This window comes from Salmo salar, chromosome 12, assembly GCF_965601325.2.
Source record: "Salmo salar chromosome 12, fSalSal1, whole genome shotgun sequence".
In the NCBI taxonomy this organism is placed as follows: Eukaryota; Metazoa; Chordata; class Actinopteri; order Salmoniformes; family Salmonidae; genus Salmo; species Salmo salar.
In genome coordinates, this window is record NC_138302.1 from 33,261,788 (window position 1) to 33,278,131 (window position 16,344).

General features: G+C 43.9%; 1 protein-coding gene across 4 annotated transcripts in view; it reads right to left on the reverse strand.

The window, feature by feature from the left end:
• The window catches only part of LOC106564923 (SEC14-like protein 1), a 67,619-nt gene extending 57,312 nt beyond the window's left edge, over positions 1 to 10,307 (reverse strand). For all 4 annotated transcript variants that reach the window (XM_014131452.3, XM_014131451.3, XM_014131450.3 and 1 more), the window contains exons 1-5: positions 10,126 to 10,307; positions 9,146 to 9,275; positions 8,297 to 8,472; positions 7,260 to 7,429; positions 6,435 to 6,601 (exon numbers count right to left, since the gene is read on the reverse strand). The gene's annotated coding sequence lies outside the window, so the exon portion shown is untranslated. The remainder of the gene's footprint in view (positions 1 to 6,434; positions 6,602 to 7,259; positions 7,430 to 8,296; positions 8,473 to 9,145; positions 9,276 to 10,125) is intronic.
• Between the last annotated feature and the right edge of the window lie 6,037 nt (positions 10,308 to 16,344).

Consider the following 16,344-nt stretch of genomic DNA (forward strand, 5'->3'; position numbering starts at 1 on the left):
CCCCTAGGGCAGGGTTCCTGTTGGATAACCATTGGAGAACGCCAAATCCCAGCAGGGAAATTAAGAGTTAAGAATAATTTGCATTCAGCTGCAATATGGAAACATTTCACATGGCTGTGGAATCATGCACATATCTGCAGAGTTTAGATATTAGATCTAAGTAGAACTAAGATAATCCTCTTTCAGATCCACACCGGGCAATGTCAGTCTATCCTCACCATTCTAAGCACATGTGCGTGTCAAACATAGGGATTTTAGCTCATATTTCATAACAGTGCCATCAATGACAAGACCTTCTGGGCATAAGCAGCAGCCTTGGGACGAAGCTTATTCTTCAGGCCATGGAATTACACACTAAGTATGCAAAACATTTAGCACAGATGGCTAGTGCTGACAGAATGCAGTCAACTACATTTCAAAGGCAAACAAGTAACCTGACATCCAATCAGTGCCAAACCAAGGTCTACCGTCAATCCCACCAAGGTTAAAACTACAGTAAGTGGTGCAAACACCTTCATTTGGTTACATTTTTACTGCATTAAAAAAAGAATAGATTGACATGGAAAAAATGAATTTGTTTACTAGTTTTATTGATGAGTCATGAACAATTGTAAGGCAAAACCACAGTTCTGACATCATGCCACATTAGTTTACACCACCAAGAGAACAGCATGTTCCAGAAATACATTCACACAAATGTCATATGGTCTTGGCTGAGAGTCAATTTGTTAGAGCCCCCTGCAAGGTCATTGCAATAACATTGTCATGAACACATTTTTCATGGTTGTAGCGTTTGTTGCTTGCCACCTTCTCCTTGAGGAAGTGGATAATAACATACATCACTGAATCTTTGACAAATGGTTCTCCTGATGACAATACATAACATTTAATCTAGTTCTATGAATAGACATCAGTCAAAACATCAACAGTTAGTTTGATTCTGCTCCTTCACTCCATCAGGACAAGTGTTGGAACCAGGAAGTGGTACAAAACCTAAACACAAGAGAGGAAGTGCATCAACTGACCAGTCTGAACCCACTGGGCTGAAGAGGGGCACAGCAGGGCATCACCTCATTGGGGGGGGGTCAAACAGATGGGTTAGGAAACTTTATTCCAGGGGTCTCCAACAATTGTGAAAATGCTTGCTTTTATTTTTTGGCATTCTATCGCAAACGGTCATAAACAAAGCTCCCGGCTGCTATCCAATCAACACCACAGTGCCATTATCCCACCCCTGGTTAGCAACCATCGGCTTAAAAAGAGAAACGTAACAATATCTGCCAATTCATTTCCAGCAATATTGCCCCAGTCTGTCTGTCTTGTGCGTGCATTCATCTAGCACTCCGTATATATCCAGAAACATAGCCAGACTGACATTCCTTTCTTGCTTAATGCATAATTAAAGGAGAATTAAACTCAAATGTTAGGTTATCCCCAGACCTCAATTTATCTGATTTAAACATTGACTCAATTTTTCATTGTTTCTCAATGCATACTATTGAGTAACATTTAAAAAAATAAAATGTACAGAATACATTTTAATGGGGCCCCCTTAGTTCATTAACCATTATTTGACCAGTTATATAGACAAACAAATCTCTTATATACACCAAGGACCCGTGGAAGAGTTGCAGGAGAATGTGCCCATTCGAAAGCTATAAAAAAATACATTTTTAGTAGCTCTCATTAGTGATGCACCGATGACATTTTGCCGATACCCAATACTTTCCTTGCCAAAAAAAATATACATTTTTTTAAGGGGCTTTAAAGCATTCTAGTACATTTAAATAGTTACACAGCGGTCTAAGGCACTGCATCTCAATGCAAGAGGCGTCACTACAGTCCTTGGTTCGAATCCAGGCTGTATCACATCCGGCCGTGATTGAGAGTCCCATATGGTGGCGCACAATTGGCCCAGCATCGTCCGTGTTTGTCCAGAGTACGCATTCATTGTAAATAAGAATTGGTTCTTAACAGACTTACCTAGTTAAATAAAAGGTTACACACACACTGACCAAAATGTTATTTTGTTGGCATTTACATATGTCCCCATTACCAGTAAAACATAATCAAAACCCATTTCTTTCACTTACATGCTGTGCTGTTTCGTTGTTCAGCAACACTGAGGCATGCATGAGAGTATCAGCTGTTACGGACGACTGTGATCACGCTCTCCGTAGCCGACGTGAGTAAGACCTTTAAACAGGTCAACATACACAAGGCTGCAGGGCCAGACGGATTACCAGGATGTGTGCTCCGGGCATGTGCTGACCAACTGGCAGGTGTCTTCACTGACATTTTCAACATGTCCCTGATTGAGTCTGTAATACCATGTTCCAAGCAGACCACCATAGTCCCTGTGCCCAAGAACACAAAGGCAAACTGCCTAAATGACTACAGACCCGTAGCACTCAAGTGCGTTGAAAGGTTGGTAATGGCTCACATCAACACCATTATCCCAGAAACCCTAGACCCACTCCAATTTGCATACCACCCAAACAGAGCCACAAATGATGCAATCTCTATTGCATTCCACACTGCCCTTTCCCACCTGGACAAAAGGAACACTTGTGAGAATGCTAGTCATTGACTACAGCTCAGCGTTCAACACCATAGTACCCTGGATCAACTGGATCCTGGACTTCCTGACGGGCCACCCCCAGGTGGTGAGGGTAGGTAGCAACATATCTGCCACACTGACCCTCAACAGTGGAGCTCCCCGGGGGTGCGTGCTCAGTCCCCTCCTGTACTCATTGTTCACCCACGACTGCATGGCCAGGCACGACTCCAACACCATCATTAAGTTTGCAGACGACAACAGTGGTAGGCCTGATCACAGACAACGACAAGACAGCCTATAGGGAGGTCAGAGACCAGGCCGGGTGGTGCCAGAATAACAACCTATCCCTCAACGTAACCAAGACTAAGGAGATGATTGTGGAGTACAGGAAAAGGAGGACCGAGCACGCCCCCCATTCTCATCGACGGGGCTGCAGTGGAGCAGGTTGAGAGCTTCAAGTTCCTTGGTGTCCACATCAACAACAAATTAGAATGGTCCAAACACACCAAGACAGTCGTGAAGAGGGCACGACAAAGCCTATTCCCCCTCAGGAAACAAAGACTTGGCATTGGTCCTGAGATCCTCAAAGGTTCTAAAGCTGCAACATCGAGAGCATCCTGACTGGTTGCATCACTGCCCGGTACGGCAATTGCTCGGCCTCTGACCGCAAGGCACTACAAAGGGTAGTACGTAAAGCCCAGTACATCACTGGGGCAAAGCTGCCTGCCATCCAGGACCTTTACACCAGGCGGAGTCAGAGGAAGGCCCTAAAAATTGTCAAAGACCCCAGCCACCCCAGTCACAGACTGTTGTTCTCTCCACTACCGCATGGCAAGCAGTACCTGAGTGCCAAGTCTAGGACAAAAAGGCTTCAACAGTTTTTACCCCAAGCCATAAGACTCCTGAACAGGTAATCCAATGGCTACCCGGACTATTTGCATTGTGTGCCCCCCCCCCCCCCAACCCTTCTTTTTACACTGCTGCTACTCTGTTTAACATATATGCACAGTCACTTAAACTATACATTCATGTACATACTACCCCAATTGGGCTGACCAACCAGTGCTCTGGCTAACCGGGCTATCTGCATTGTGTCCCACCCCCCAACCCCTCTTTTACGCTGCTGCTACTCTTTGTTTATCATATATGCATAGTCACTTTAACCATACCTACATGTACATACTACCTCAATCAGCCTGACTAACCGGTGTCTGTATGCAGCCTCGCTACTGTATATAGCCTGTCTTTTTACTGTTTTATTTCTTTACCTACCTATTGTTCACCTAATACCTTTTTTGCACTATTGGTTAGAGCCTGTAAGTAAGCATTTCACTGTAAGGTCTACACCTGTTGTATTCGGCACACGTGACAAATAAACTTTGATTTGATTAGCCACAATAGTGGACTTTACGGTTAGCCTCCAAAATAAAAGTATGGCATAATTCTACTTTGTATTCATTTGCATCACTGTCAATGACATACTTTTATTTAGAAGGCAAACCGCAAATTCCACTATTGTGTCTAATCCTTATTGTGGTTAGCTTCAGAACATAACCCGGTCCTGTCGAGCATCACTAGCCAGATGAAGCTCGCTGGCTGCCTATAACGTTAGCTTTGGGCAACAAGGTTAAGTAGATGGCTAGCTATTTAATTTCATGAACTGAAGTTCAATTTCAATAGGTGAACAACACTTAAGGGTTGCTAAATTATTGCAAAGAATAATGAAAATGACTGCAGTTTCTACTGGTCATTGTTTTCAGGCTGTTATATTGGTGCTAGCTAGGTACCAAGCTAAAGCTAGCTACCCCAGAAGTTGCAGTCAAACAAATGATGCTTTATTACCAACGCGGTACTGTAAACACATCGTTTGTGGCCGGTGTTTGCAGACTTCTTTGTACAGCTTTGACAGTGCTACTGCATCTTTTTTGACACGCAAAGACCCAAACTGCCTTCCATAGTATGCATGTCGTGAGGCTAATAGCAGTGACGCTATTACTGTGTAACTCCGGTAGGGCAACATCTGAAAAATAGCGCACTTGGTAGTGTGTACCGGTGCTCGACCAGTCGGCGAAAGCCAACATCACCCACGACAGAACGGTTGATTTTCAAGGGCAATGAATTCCATTATCTTGGCTTTAATGGATTTTGCCTTTGAGTTGTCTCGCTGAAATTTTCTTACTCTTTCAAATGACTGCTCGATCCACACAGCAGACATGGGCTAGGTTAGGAATGCTGCGTTGCATGTGTAGCCAACATTTTACGTGTCGCCATTACGTCATGTACCTACGTTATATAGGTATGCACAAACTTTGACATCGGTTTTGCACATCAGTGTTAAACTAGACAGACATCGGGCTGATACCGATGTTGGCATTTTTAGCTAATATCGGCCGATTCTGATATGTTCACTGATATCGTGCATCCCTAGCTATCATGCTAGAAAAGGATGGAGACCCCTACTTTATACCATGGCATTGTTAAATACTCATTTCGGTAAGGCTTGAAGGGCATTCTAGAGCATGCGTTATTTCCCTTTAACGCCACGTAAGAATTTGTTCTTAACTGACTTGCATAGTTAAAGGTTAAATAAAAATATAACGCAAAGTATATCAGCACAGTAGAATTCAATGGCTAGAGTTCATTCTTCCATGTTTGAACACAAAAGTCAAATTGAAAACATTTTCATAATAGCAAAATAGGACTGCTGGTTTGGTCAGATACTTTTGAGGAGAAGGGGAAATTCCATTGGAATTGTATTAACAGCCATTGTGTAAGTTGCCCGTGTGTCGTCAACGGGCCATGCTGTACATTCTGGGACAAAGAAAGCTTTCCTTCAAGGAGTGAAGGGGGGTTAATGTTGACGAAAACATTAGTATGAATTTCATCAACAACATAACATGTTTCTCGAGATTATTAACTTGTTCTCAGTGACATTATGTACTGTTGAGGAAAATTGCAGGTTTCTCAACCCATACCCCGACTGAGAATCATGATGATTAGCTTAAAAACCGCGTGATGCTGCATGACAATGTGAAGATGATTGGGTGACAATCTGCTGACCGAGGAGTTATACATTCCTCCATTGCCCACTGGGAGTCTTCTTTGGTTTGGTAAGCTAAATAAGCAAGTCTGTTTGGTTACTAAGGCGACTACTGTAGCTATCAATTAAACTTGCTAGCTACTTCAGTGGATTTGGAACATGTCTCCTGGTAATTGTGTCAAATTATAGCCATGATACAAAAGGGATAACCAACGCTGGGGTTCTATGCGTTCTCTGGAAAATAATGCAACTCCCTGGGAGCTAAGTTCCACTCCGCTAGCGCGTCGTAGAACATTCCTTCCACGTCGTTCATCATTTCCCACAGAACACATAGCTCCTTGATTATCCCTTATGTAATTGACAAATCTTTACACAAGTTGAAAATGGTGGGCGTAGCCTACGAAGCATGACACACGCAATGAGGAAATTGAGGCTAGGAGTTGCACAATACACCTACAGCATTTAACCACCATAAAATATATAAGGAAGGCATACATCTGTTTTCTAAAGACATTTGTCTGCAGTATCATACATGAGCATCAAACTGCTGTATACATGCTCACACCTGCAACTGCCAGAGAAGGCTTCACAGAACCCCCTGTTATAGTCTAGGTCCAACAAGGCACGCTGCAGCATACAGCCATGATGGCTACACTGCAGCACCTGCCCAAGACCAGATTATCAAAAGCATGCACGTCCAGAATGACACACCATTCCCTATATAGTTCACTAACGTCTGACCAGAGCCATATGGGCCCAGGTCAAAAGTACTGCATTAAATAGGGAGTCATTTGGGACAGATATACTATAGGCCAAGCCATGTAGCCTACTTACCAGGTAGGCCAATTACAGCAGAGGTGAGAGGGATCCATGGATCTTGGCGCCACGGAAATAGAATCTGTGTCATTCTATTTCTATGCTTTGGCCTTTCATGCATCTGGTCTCTATGCCGCACATCATGTGACTTCAAGGACATTGACTTGTTAAAATATCCTGAACCACTACAGGTGGGAAAGATTAGAGAAGTGTTTTAGTATGCAGTTTATTGTTGAGATTATAAACATTAGATCCATATATTAGACAGTTCAATTTAGAAAAGAGAATATTTAATCTGTCCCTCATGACTGATATTATCCTGGTATGCCTCACTGGAAGGGGAAATCTTTCTGGGCCTAGACTACTAGCTAAGCCTGTGTACGCTTTTCACGACAGTAGGCCTTTGCCACTAAAGTTAACTAGCTGGATAAAAACCTAGTTTCATTGAATTGCAAAGACGTCTACAGCATTTGATTTATTTCAACACAAAAAGATAGAAGGGACACTTCTGTTATCTAAAGACAAAGTTTGTCTGCAGTATCATACATGAGCATCAAACTGCTGTATACATGCTCACACCTGCAACTGCCAGGGCAGCTTCACAGAACCCCCTGTTATAGTCTAGGTCCAACAAGGCACGCTGCAGCATACAGCCATGATGGCTACACTGCAGCACCTGCCCAAGACCAGATTATTTACTCAGTGATTCCCTAATGGCACCCTAGTACCTATATAGTGCACTACGTTGACCAAATCCCTGGACAAAAGTAGTGCACTAAGTTGGGAATAGTCGGCCATTTGGGACAAACACAGACTATAGGCCAAGCCATGTAGTCTACTTACCCAGCAGGCCAATTACAGCAGAGGTAAGAGGGACCCATTTCTAACAGAAATCGAATCTGTTAATATATTTCTATGCTTTGCCCCTTCATTGTCATCAGGCATCTGGTCTCAATAGATGCCCCATCATGTGAGTTCATCAAGGACATCGGACACAATGAGATGCCGACCAACTACAGGTGAGAAACAGAAGATACGTTTTTAGTACAGTAGTTTGCCGATCTGATAAACACTGGTTTCATATGTGGGACAGTTCAATTTAAGAACATTTGATCGGCTCCTCATGAGGTTATTTATCTTATCCAAAGTATGCCCTCTACTGGACAACGTTATCACCAACAGGGAAATCTTTGTCACTAGACCACGTCTCAAACTCATTCAGTGGAGGGACGAGTGACTGCGGGTTTTCGCTCCTCCCTCGTACTTGCGTGATCAATTCAGCTCATTAATTAGTTGGAAACTCCAGTCACCTGGTTCTTTAAGTCTTTATTACACACAAATTGAAAGGAAATAAAAAGGCAGCATACAGTCGGCCCTCCATTAAATGAGTTTGACACCGCTGCACTAGACTACTAAACCTGTATACTCTTCTACAGTACCCCTTTCCCAATAAAGTTAGTTGGCGAAAACCAATCTAGTTTAATTGAATTGTAAATACATCTACAGCATTATTTCAACACAAAAAGATAGCAGAGACACTTCTGTTATCTAAAGACAAAGTTTGTCTGCAGTATCATACATGAGCATCAAACTGCTGTATACATGCTCACACCTGCAACTGCCAGGGCAGCTTCACAGAACCCCATGTTATAGTCTAGGTCCAACAAGGCACGCTGCAGCATACAGCCATGATGGCTACACTGCAGCACCTGCCCAAGACCAGATTATCTAAAGCCTGCACGTCCAGAATGACATACCATTCCCTATATAGTTCACTAACTTCTGACCAGAGCCATATGGGCCCAGGTCAAAAGTACTGCATTAAAAAGGGAGTAAATTGGGACAGATATACTATAGGCCAAGCCATGTAGCCTACTTACCAGGTAGGCCAATTACAGCAGAGGTGAGAGGGATCCATGGATCTTGGCGTCACGGAAATAGACTCTATATCATTCTATTTCTATGCTTTGCCGCTTCATTGTCATCATGCATCTGGTCTCAATGGCGCCCATCATGTGACTTCAAGGACATTGACCTGTTAAAATATCCTGAACCACTACAGGTGGGAAAGATTAGAGAAGTGTTTTAGTATGCAGTTTATTGTTGAGATTATAAACATTAGATCCATATGACAGACAGTTAAATTTATAAAAGAGAATATTTGATCTGTCCCTCATGACTATTGATATTATCCTGGTATGCCTCACTTGAAGATGTGTATCATTATCACCAACAGGGAAATCTTTCTAGGCCTAGACTACTAGCTAAAGCCTGTGTACCCTTTTCACGACAGTACACCTTTGCCACTAAAATTAACTAGCTGGTAAAATCTAGTTTAATTGAATTGTAAATACATCTACAGCATTATTTCAACACAAAAAGATAAGGGACACTTCTGTTACCTAAAGACAAAGTTTGTCTGCAGTATCATACATGAGCATCAAACTGCTGTATACATGCTCACACCTGCAACTGCCAGGGCAGCTTCACAGAACCCCCTGTTATAGTCTAGGTCCAACAAGGCACGCTGCAGCATACAGCCATGATGGCTACACTGCAGCACCTGCCCAAGACCAGATTTACACAGTGATTCCCTAATGACACCCTAGTATCTATATAGTGCACTACTTCGACCAAATCCCTGGACAAAAGTAGTGCACTAAATAGGGAATAGTGTGCCATTTAGGGGAAAAAGCCAGACTATAGGCCAAGCCTTGTAGTCTACTTACCCAGTAGGCCAATTACAGCAGAGGTGAGAGGGATCCATGATCTTGGCACCACAGACATATGTGTACCTTAATTGTCAGCATGCATCTCTTGACTTCAAGGACAACCGACTCGTTGAGATATGCTGAACCACTACAGATGGGAAACATAGGAGATTAGTGTTTTAGTAGAGCAGTTTATTGTTGAGATGATAAAGATTGGTTTGTACCGGTACTAGCCAAACCTATACTATTTTCTATAGTACCCCTTTGCCACTAAATTAGATAGCTGGCTAGTAAAAATGAATCTAGTTCAATTGAATACATTACAGAACTTTAGATTAACAAAAAAAAAATTAAGGGAAGGGACCAACGTATGTTTTCTAAAGACAAAGGTTTGTGTACAGCATCATGAGCGTCAAACTGCTGTATACATGCTCACAACTGCCGGGCTTCACAGACCCCACTGCTATAGTATACGGGTATCTGCCAAAATAATGGAAACGCTTGAGTAAATAAGATACAACGTATATTGAACGCTTCCACACGTGTGGTTTCTGAATTCATCAAGCAATTAACATTCCATAATGTTTTGGGTCATGTATAAAAATCAAAGTCGCCTATTATTTTCATTACCATGGCTAAAAGAGATTTGCATCTTTGAAATAGGGGTCTCAAATGAGGATAGGTGGTTTAAAGTGTGTACGTCAGTCACCAGATTTTAACACGCTACAGCCTACGGCCATGATGGCTACACTGCAGCACCTGCCCAAAATCAGATTAGCTACCGAGTACCTGGTCAAAAATAGTGAATACGGTGACATTTAGGACAGATACATGTTATAAATACAACAGTTACAAGAAACAAGTTCCCGTTTAGAAAATGTGACCACCGTCATCGTCCTAGCTAACGTTAGACTTGTTTGGCCTGGTTGGACGTTTAACAAATGTAGCTAGCTAACGTTAGCTTTTCGATGGCAGGTTAGCAAGGACACATTTCTTACCATGTTCAATGTGTTTTGGTCATGTCCATCCATTCGAATCATCTCCTTTCCTCAATACATAACAAAATGTAAAGTTTTTAAAAAGGTTTTTAAAAAAATGAGCCCTACTTTGCTAGCTTGCCGCCTCAGACGAGGACAAAAATACTTCTTCTTTGGGATTGTGTTGGCGGATCGCATCCAATTTAAGATGCATACCCCGCCACCTACTGGAGAGTGAGGCCATTCAAGACCTATCCTATACTGAACAAAAATATAATCGCAACATGTAAAGTGTTGGTCCCATGTTTCATGAACTGAAATAAAATATCTCAGAATTGTTCCATACGCACCAAAAGCTTATTTCTCTCAAATGTTGTGCACTAATTTGTTTACATCCCTGTAAGTGAGCATTTCTCCTATGCCAAGTTAATGCATCCACTTGACAGGTGTGGCATATCAAGAAGCTGAGTAAAAAGCACCGTCATTACACAGGTGCACCTTGTGCTGCGGACAATAAAAGGCCACTCTAGAATGTGCAGTTCTGTCATACAACACAATGCCACAGATGTCTCAAGTTTTGAGGGAGTGTGCAATTGGCATATTGACTGCAGGAATGTCTACAGGAATGTTGACAGATATTTAAATATTAATAATGTTAGAAAATTTTTGCAGTACGTCCAACCGACCTCACAACTGCAGTTCACATGTAACCACGCCAGCCCAGGACCTCCACATCCGGCTTCTTCACCTGCAGGATCGTCTGAGACCAGCCACCCGGACAGCTGACAAAACTGAGGAGTATTTCTGTTTGTAATAATGCCCTTTTGTGGAGAAAAAACGAATTCTGATTGGCTGGGCCTAGCTCCCCAAGGTTGAGCCTGGCTCCCAAGGCCCACCCATGGCTGCACCCCTGCCCAGTCATGTGAAAACAATAGATTAGGGCCTAATGAATTTATTTAAATTCACTGATTTCCTTATAATCAAATGTTATTGGTCACATAAGTGTTTAGCAGATGTTATTGTGGGTGTGGCGAAATGCTTGTGTAACTCTGTTTATATTTTTGTTCAGTATACATTCAATTCTTTGTGATACAGTACTATAACATTTGGGGAAATGAAAAATCACTCTGCCAGCTATTAGCTCTTTCTTTAAAAGAAAATAACTATTTACCCTATCTAATGCACAAATTGGTTTATTAATACATTTTCAAGTTCATAACTGTGCATTCTCCTCAAACAATAGCATGGTATTATTTCACTGTAATAGCTACTGTAAATTGGACAGTGCAGTTAGATTAACAAAAATGTAAGCTTTCTGCCAATATCAAATATGTCTATGTCCCGGGAAATGTACTTGTTACTTACAACCTCAAGCTGATCGCATTAGCCTATGTTAGCTCAACCATCTCGCGGGGGACCCACCGATCCTGTAGAGGTTTTAAACAAATGTGGTTTCTAATGACAATTGAGATAAACGAACTATGGCATAAGGGGACGACAAATGGATAAGAGGCGATCTGTAATTTTGATTAAGACAATGAGCAAGCTAGGACGGACGTAACGTTATTTAATATAACTATTTGTTTAGCACTTTTGAAATGTACAGCGACAGAATTCAGAACAAGGGCGGTTCTTACAGTGCTCTCCTTGTACACCAAGTTAGAACCGTACGATAAATAAAGGGGGCATATAAGCAGACAATGAAAGCTCTTACAATATTCGATGATTACATTTCTCTAAAACAGGTTATAGGCTACAGTAGAACAGTCAGAACAGTAGCCGAAATTAAGAGGGGTAAATAGACCAAATTATTAGGGTGAGGCACATGGGCTACTAACATCTTACTACACAACATACACTTAATATTACTTTCTTAGCTACAGTATACATATCTCCCTGGCATATTACATCATTTATGAAGCAGCATACATTATCTTTTTGGACTCACATTGTTGTGCTCGGCTTACTTTAACAGGAAGGTGGAGCGGCGGTCCTCCAAGTTAACAGTTGTTTTGAGCACGGCACTGATCATACTTCACTGACAGCATTGCCAATGTTGAATGTTTATCATTTTAAACTCGGAAAATAGCCCCTTAATCACAGATTTGGGCCCACACAGCCACTGTCACTGATTCCTTCCAAACCACTTGTTGAATTTCCAATTTGTAACTTGTTGTGTAGTATTTATTTCCAATAGCCGATGAGCACCGATACATTTTATCTATAATTTCTCTTCATTATTTCTCTTCAAGAATTAAAAAGGATTTGCCTGTAGATTGTCGACTTGATTCATGATGACGACTGCTAGCTAAGATTTTAAAAGTATGACGTTGACATGATCAGTCCAATTAAAGCTACTTTACATATAACGTGATATGATGTCATTTTATCTGTGGCCACTGACCTTGAGCCTTCTTGGATGGGCACTTCTATGGCAGCAGCCGAAGGGCTAGAATTTTCAACGTCTCCTCTTACACTTGGCAGTGATGTGAAGTTTTCATGAGTGATAGTGTGAGTTCCGGAACTCCAATTTGAGCAGCAGCAGCTGAAAAATGAGCTCCTACAAATATTGAAATTTACATGGTTTTTAGAGTGAAGTACATCGGAAAAAAGCAAAAGAAAACTGCAAGACTGAATAGGAGAAAAAACAAGCAACAAACAAAGAAGATAGTTATTTTTCAAAAGCCTATTTTTCATAAAATTGTAGTTATCTTAGCAAACTGAATTGTTTACCAGTTGCTAAGCAGTTGCTAGGGACTCTTTTGGAAGAAGCTAGCTAGCTAACAAAGAACAACAAAGAATATCTAGTTAACAGAAGAAAAGAAAGAGAAAATCAGGACAGAAGAAAAAGGATATCAAAGTGAAACAGTTCTCTAAAGACACAGGAGACAATAATACAAGAAACAACACTTCTGTAGCTTGTCAACTATGTGTCTGTCTATCCCTGTTCTCTCCTCTCTGCACAGGCCATACAAACGCTTCACACCGCGTGGCCGCTGCCACTCTAACCTGGTGGTCCCAGCGCGCACGACCCACGTGGAGTTCCAGGTCTCCGGCAGCCTCTGGAACTGCCGGTCTGCAGCCAACAAGGCTGAGTTCATCTCAGCCTATGCTACCCTCCAGTCCCTAGACTTCCTGGCGCTGACGGAAACATGGATTACCACAGATAACACTGCTACTCCTACTGCTCTCTCTTCGTCTGCCCACGTGTTCTCGCATACCCCTAGAGCATCGAGCCAGCGGGGTGGTGGCACTGGAATCCTCATCTCTCCCAAGTGGACATTCTCTCTTTCTCCCCTGACCCATCTGTCTATCTCCTCATTTGAATTCCATGCTGTCACAGTTACCAGCCCTTTCAAGCTTAACATCCTTATCATTTATCGCCCTCCAGGTTCCCTTGGAGAGTTCATCAATGAGCTTGACGCCTTGATAAGTTCCTTTCCTGAGGATGGCTCACCTCTCACAGTTCTGGGTGACTTTAACCTCCCCACGTCTACCTTTGACTCATTCCTCTCTGCCTCCTTCTTTCCACTCCTCTCCTCTTTTGACCTCACCCTCTCACCTTCCCCCCCTACTCACAAGGCAGGCAATACGCTTGACCTCATCTTTACTAGATGCTGTTCTTCCACTAATCTCATTGCAACTCCCCTCCAAATCTCCGACCACTACCTTGTATCCTTTTCCGTCTTGCTCTCATCCAACACTTCTCACTCTGCCCCTACTTGGATGGTATTGCGCCGTCCCAACCTTCGCTCTCTCTCTCCCGCTACTCTCTCCTCTTCCATCCTATCATCTCTTCCCTCTGCTCAAACCTTCTCCAACCTATCTCCTGATTCTGCCTCCTCAACCCTCCTCTCCTCCCTTTCTGCATCCTTTGATTTTCTCTGTCCCCTATCCTCCAGGCCGGCTCGGTCCTCCACTCCTGCTCCGTGGCTCGACGACTCACTACGAGCTCACAGAACAAGGCTCCGGGCAGCCGAGCGGAAATGGAGGAAAACTCGCCTCCCTGCGGACCTGGCATCCTTTCACTCACTCCTCTCTACATTCTCCTCTTCTGTCTCTGCTGCTAAAGCCACTTTCTACCACTCTAAATTCCAAGCATCTGCCTCTAACCCTAGGAAGCTCTTTGCTACCTTCTCCTCCCTCCTGAATCCTCCTCCCCCTCCCCCCCCCCTCCTCCCTCTCTGCGGATGACTTCGTCAACCATTTTGAAAAGAAGGTTGACGATATCCGATCCTCGTTTGCTAAGTCAAACGACACCGCTGGTCCTGCTCACACTGCCCTACCCTGTGCTTTGACCTCTTTCTCCCCTCTCTCTCCAGATGAAATCTCGCGTCTTGTGACGGCCGGCCGCCCAACAACCTGCCCACTTGACCCTATCCCCTCCTCTCTTCTCCAGACCATTTCCGGAGACCTTCTCCCCTTCCTCACCTCGCTCATCAACTCATCCTTGACCGCTGGCTACGTCCCTTCCGTCTTCAAGAGAGCGAGAGTTGCACCCCTTCTGAAAAAACCTACACTCGATCCCTCCGATGTCAACAACTACAGACCAGTATCCCTTCTTTCTTTTCTCTCCAAAACTCTTGAACGTGCCGTCCTTGGCCAGCTCTCCTGCTATCTCTCTCAGAATGACCTTCTTGATCCTAATCAGTCAGGTGTCAAGACTGGGCATTCAACTGAGACTGCTCTTCTCTGTGTCACGGAGGCTCTCCGCACTGCTAAAGCTAACTCTCTCTCCTCTGCTCTCATCCTTCTAGACCTATCTGCTGCCTTTGATACTGTGAACCATCAGATCCTCCTCTCCACCCTCTCCGAGTTGGGCATCTCCGGCGCGGCCCACGCTTGGATTGCGTCCTACCTGACAGGTCGCTCCTACCAGGTGGCGTGGCGAGAATCTGTCTCCGCACCATGCGCTCTCACCACTGGTGTCCCCCAGGGCTCTGTTCTAGGCCCTCTCCTATTCTCGCTATACACCAAGTCACTTGGCTCTGTCATATCCTCACATGGTCTCTCCTATCATTGCTATGCAGACGACACACAATTAATCTTCTCCTTTCCCCCTTCTGATAACCAGGCGGCGAATCGCATCTCTGCATGTCTGTCAGACATATCAGTGTGGATGACGGATCACCAGCTCAAGCTGAACCTCGGCAAGACGGAGCTGCTCTTCCTCCCGGGGAAGGACTGCCCGTTCCATGATCTCGCCATCACGGTTGACAACTCCCTTGTGTCCTCCTCCCAGAGTGCTAAGAACCTTGGCGTGATCCTGGACAACACCCTGTCGTTCTCCACTAACATCAAGGCGGTGACCCGATCCTGTAGGTTCATGCTCTACAACATTCGCAGAGTACGACCCTGCCTCACACAGGAAGCGGCGCAGGTCCTAATCCAGGCACTTGTCATCTCCCGTCTGGATTACTGCAACTCGCTGTTGGCTGGGCTCCCTGCCTGTGCCATTAAACCCCTACAACTCATCCAGAACGCTGCAGCCCGTCTGGTGTTCAACCTTCCCAAGTTCTCTCACGTCACCCCGCTCCTCTGCTCTCTCCACTGGCTTCCAGTTGAAGCTCGCATCCGCTACAAGACCATGGTGATTGCCTACGGAGCTGTGAAGGGAACGGCACCTCCATACCTTCAGGCTCTGATCAGGCCCTACACCCAAATAAGGGCACTGCGTTCATCCACCACTGGCCTGCTGGCCCCCCTACCTCTGAGGAAGCACAGTTCCCGCTCAGCCCAGTCAAAACTGTTCGCTGCTCTGGCACCCCAATGGTGGAACAAGCTCCCTCACGACGCCAGGACAGCGGAGTCAATCACCACCTTCCGGAGACACCTGAAACCCCACCTCTTTAAGGAATACCTAGGATAGGATAAAGTAATCCTTCTAACCCCCCCCCCCCCCCTTAAAAGATTTAGATGCACTATTGTAAAGTGGTTGTTCCACTGGATATCATAAGGTGAATGCACCATTTTGTAAGTCGCTCTGGATAAGAGCGTCTGCTAAATGACTTAAATGTAAATGTAAATGTAAATGATAGAACACTAAGCCAATCATGGCGCAACACTCCATATTTTCTCCTGGCTTCGACACCACCACAGAAAACACTGAGCTAGGCTGAAACACCTGCATTTTGGAGATGCTTTACTCGAGAAAGCAGAGACCATGTTTGTACGTGGCTTTATTAACTCAATGATATATATTCTTTTTTTAACATTGTTTGCAAACTGATGTGACACGTA